Source organism: Chinchilla lanigera, unplaced genomic scaffold (genome assembly GCF_000276665.1).
Source record: "Chinchilla lanigera isolate Chin_1 unplaced genomic scaffold, ChiLan1.0 scaffold00186, whole genome shotgun sequence".
NCBI classification, from domain to species: Eukaryota; Metazoa; Chordata; class Mammalia; order Rodentia; family Chinchillidae; genus Chinchilla; species Chinchilla lanigera.
The window spans coordinates 108,193-112,645 of record NW_004955587.1 but is presented as its reverse complement, the minus strand read 5'-3'; the positions used below and the strand labels follow the sequence as shown (position 1 = coordinate 112,645).

Here is a 4,453-nt window from a genome sequence, read left to right as displayed (position 1 = left end):
ACGAACGGTCAGGGTCAGGCTTACTCCCTGTCATCTTCATTTGTCTAGATCTGTGTCTAATGAGAAAAGTCACCTGGCCTCTGTCTCTGGGTCCAGCTGAATTACTGGTAAGAATGTGGAAACAAGCTCCCATGATAATAAACATACAAAGTTTGGCAGTTTCACTTTAAAATAGGAGTTTCTGATAATCATCAAATAGCTCCCTTCAAGTGCATGTCTTCATGAGTGCATGTTCAAAGGTCTTCAAGAGTGCAGTCTTCAAGGGTGCAGTCTTCAAGGGTTCAGTCTTCAAGAGTGCATGTTCAAAGGTCACACAGTTCTGGGCTTGGTATACTTATATCCACATCATGGGTTCAAAGCATAGGGCACTGTTTTATGGTAGCTGTAGCCAAGGAAGGGAAGAGCAGAGAACAGGAAGTTCTCAAGGTATTAGTGGGTATGTGGAAACATGCGGGCTCCAGCACCACAGTTGCAGGGACTACATCTTAAGCAGACATATTTGGGGTCACAAATTCACACTTCTAAAGACACATTTCACAGACCTAAGATTCATTTCAAAGCTATCATTCTGCCATCATTCCAGATGAAATGTTAGAGAAACAGTTGGCCAGGAGGTTTGGTCCTTACTTCTGGTACTCACACTTTTGTTACCCAGAGGAGCACCACCCAATAAAGGATAGTCAAATAAGATGCCATTCGAAATCCCATCCAGTTATTATCTTCAAGAAATTATAAGCCAGGAAAGGTGAACTTCCTTACATAAAACAGAAGCAGTGGCTTCCATTGGCAAAGATGATATGGCAACTTTGAATTTCAGAGTTCTGGAATTCATTCAAGTCCATCCAAATATCCCCATTCTAGTTTGCATAGTCCTGACTTCAATTCCACTTGATAATGAGGGTTGCTATTACGAACCAGTTTTTAAGTATCTTGCTGTGTAGGGTAATTCATTTTTCTGAGTTGATTTTATATTTAACCATGATTAAATTGTTTCATTTCTTTTTAAAATTTAATTAAGCTTACTGCTAGATTTTAGGTATACATAATTACATTCCTCATAGAGAATTTGTACCTGTAAATGATATATCTTGATTCCTCTTTTCTCTCATTCCGCTCCCCTCCCTATAACCCCTCTTCCCTTCTTATTCACAAAGCTTTGTTTCCACTTTATCCTTCTTTTCTCATCTTTTCTTTCCCTTCCTCCCTTTCCCCCTCTCAACAATGACTAAATTACTTTAGTTATGTTAGTAAGTTTGTTACATTAAACTGTTTAAATGCTTGATCGTAACCTTCACAAGTAATATTCTATCATATTTCCTGTCATACTATCATACTTTTATGCCTAAACTAACCTATTTTTTCCTTGTATTATTGCACTGGCTAGAACATTTAGGCCAGTGTCAACTGGCATTGGGGATGAGAGGTGATTTTTAAAAAACTATTTTTATTGACACATACTAATTGTACATATAAATATAATTTAGTATGATATGTCCATATGAGTACAACTGTATGTGGCAGTTGGAGTGCAGTCGACTTGGCTGACTTTGGGATCTACCCCAGCGAATTGGTGGAACACACTTCTGAGTATGTGTGGTTAGGGATTTGGCCTTAGGGTCTACATTTTGTCTCTTTCCCCTTCTTCTCTGGCACTGTTTGCCTGCTGTGCTTCCTGGCCCCCATGCAATAAGTATGTCCTATTGTTCTATTATTCTGCCTGGTAATGACCATGGATTGAATCCCCCAAACCTCTGAGAAAAATTTAACTTCTTATTTAAACTGTGAGTACCAGATGCTGTCCTTTGAGGGGGAAGCTGACAGATACTGTGCATACATTTACATTCCTGAATATAGTGTAAATTTTTCTAGATGTTCCTATCTTATACTCTACATATGTGCTACAGGTATCTGGTAGACATAATTGTGAAAGTTAAGTTTGGTGAGAATTTTTTTATCATGAATGGTTGCTTGATACTATTCAGTGATATACTGCCATCCATCCAGTTGATCATAATTTTTATTTTAGATATGTTATTTTAGTGAATGCACTTTGTCAAAATTTTGTAGTTTCTTTTTCTTGCAACCTCAAGATAAACCACTTTGTTATGATGATATTATTACAGTAAAGTGTTAATTGATATGGTAATATTCTACTTATAGTATTTTATCCATGTATATAAGTGTAATTAACAGACATTTTTTACTTTTCTGTGCTTATCTATATTGGAGGACATAGTCATTTCCAAACACTTAACATAAGTAAGAGATTATCTTTCCTGTGTATTAGAACAGTTTTTATACAGGTGAAATTTGTTTCTTTCTAAAAAGTTTAGTAGATCTCATCTCTGTGCTTGAAGATGTTTAACTAAATTTTGTTTTATGATTTTCTTTGTGATGGGCCACCTTTCTAGTTTATTTTTCTCTATAATTTTTTTCATATTACCCAGGTTTACATGTTAATTTTTAGAATTTTGCTCATTGTATTATATTATTTTTGGCTTAATCTGTTTTATGTATCTGTTGGCCAAATCTATGCATCTTTGTCTTGTCATTTCAGGGTTTTTGGTAGGGAATTGAACTCAGGATCTTGTGCTTCCCAGGCAGGCCCTGTGCTACTGAGCTATATTCCCAGCGTGTCATTTCAGTTTAATAACTATTATTTCCCCAGAGTGTTTTATTGTCTCATTCTTTTTCTACTATGTTGTATAGAAATCTTAATTCATTTATTCTCAGGCCTTCTAAGAGATCTAGTAAAAACAGTTGAGGCTATACAGCTCTGTAATATTACTGCTTTATCTGATATTCACATGTTTGAAATATAATATTTTCTGTTATATTTTTATTACAAAAGTTTTGTAATTTTTTGAGTTTCACCTTTATATGCAAATTCTTCAAAATTGTGCACTTATTTTGAGGTATTTGGGTTAATGTCCTATGGGTATTACCTTTTGTCACTGGTTATTTTTCTAATATTCTTTTACTATTTTATTGCATTTTACTTTGTGACTTCTACATAACATTTTGGGGAAAGTTTAGCCTGTCTTATTCACTTTCTTTCACTGGGACAAAATGCTCAACAGCACAGTTTGAAGGAAGAGAGACTTTTTTGGCTTACAGTTTCAGTTTAAGGTCTTCTGACTACAAGGCAGAAACAACATGATGGAAGCATCTGTTGGAGAACAGCTGGAGAACAGCTGCCCATCTCACAGCATCCAGAAAGAAGAGAAAGAAGGAAAGAACTGTAGCCAAGAATAGACCACCCTTGAGTTTATTTCCCTAGTGACCCACTGCCAGCTCCATCTCATCTCCTAGTAACAGCACATTCAGCTGCTAAATGATGAATGGATGAATCCAAGTGAGTATAGCATCCTCATAATTCAATCATAGTTCAAACGCATGAGAATTTTGAGGGATATTTTATGTCTAACCCATACAAAAAACCTTGTGCTTTTACTTTTGTTTGTGTAAATATCTGGATAGGTTTGAAAAACAATTATCTCTTTTGTTCTTGATACATATGTGGTATATTTTTTAGCTTAAGGCTTCTACTAGGTTATACACATTCTTTATTGAATTCTTTGAACTGCTGCTATAAAGACGTGTTACTTTTTGTCCATTTTCAATTACTTCTTAGAGGTCTATCAAATTTTGCCTAATTAAATCTAGAATAGAAAGTTTTACTTAAGGCTGACTCATCCAACAAGTAGGGGAGATATATCTCATTTATCTTCCTGAGTCTAACATCCCTCTGTACAGAGCTTTCTGAAGCAATTCTGTGCTCTCTTATTACATGCTAAGTTATTACTTGGTCCAGCTTCTTAAAGAATGTTTAAGAACTTTTGCTTCCTTATACTTCTGGAAACAGCATGGGTCACCAGCAGGTCTACTGGAACCACTCGAGGAAATTCGACCAGGGCTGTTGCTCTTGCAGCGTCCCTCCGTACAAATGAATAAGTTCTGATCCAGTAATACTGGCTGAACATGTGCCTCCAGTGTTTCCGTCAGTGCCCAAAGGATATCAGCTTCATCAAGTTGGACTACGTGATTTTCCTTACATGAATTATCTAGGATATGCACTCAATGAAAGAGACCATGCAAACTCTTTGTACTTAAAATAAAAAATTTAAAAGCTTTCAAAACAAAACAAAAATGTTAAAGAAATTGTTACTCTTTCCATCTCTCCTTGACTTTCTTTACTTTAGACACTCTGCCACCATTACCAATGATTGATTTTACTCTGGAAGCAGCAACAACCTGAAATTCTTAGCCTTTCAGAAATTTTATCATTTTTCAAATTCCTACTCTGATCACCTATTGATATTTTTGTCCTCTGCCTTGTCCATGTATAATTGCTCAAAAATAGCTCATCTTCAATTACCATTACACTTAAAATGAAGAGGATATTTTCTCTCTCTCTCTCTCTCTCTCTCTCTCTCTCTCTCTCTGTATATAT

At 35.7% G+C, this 4,453-nt stretch overlaps 1 pseudogene; it reads left to right on the top strand.

Moving 5' to 3' along the window:
- The first annotated feature begins 3,866 nt into the window (after nt 1–3,866).
- LOC102012709 lies at nt 3,867–4,059 on the top strand (annotated as a pseudogene).
- The last annotated feature ends 394 nt before the right edge of the window (nt 4,060–4,453 follow it).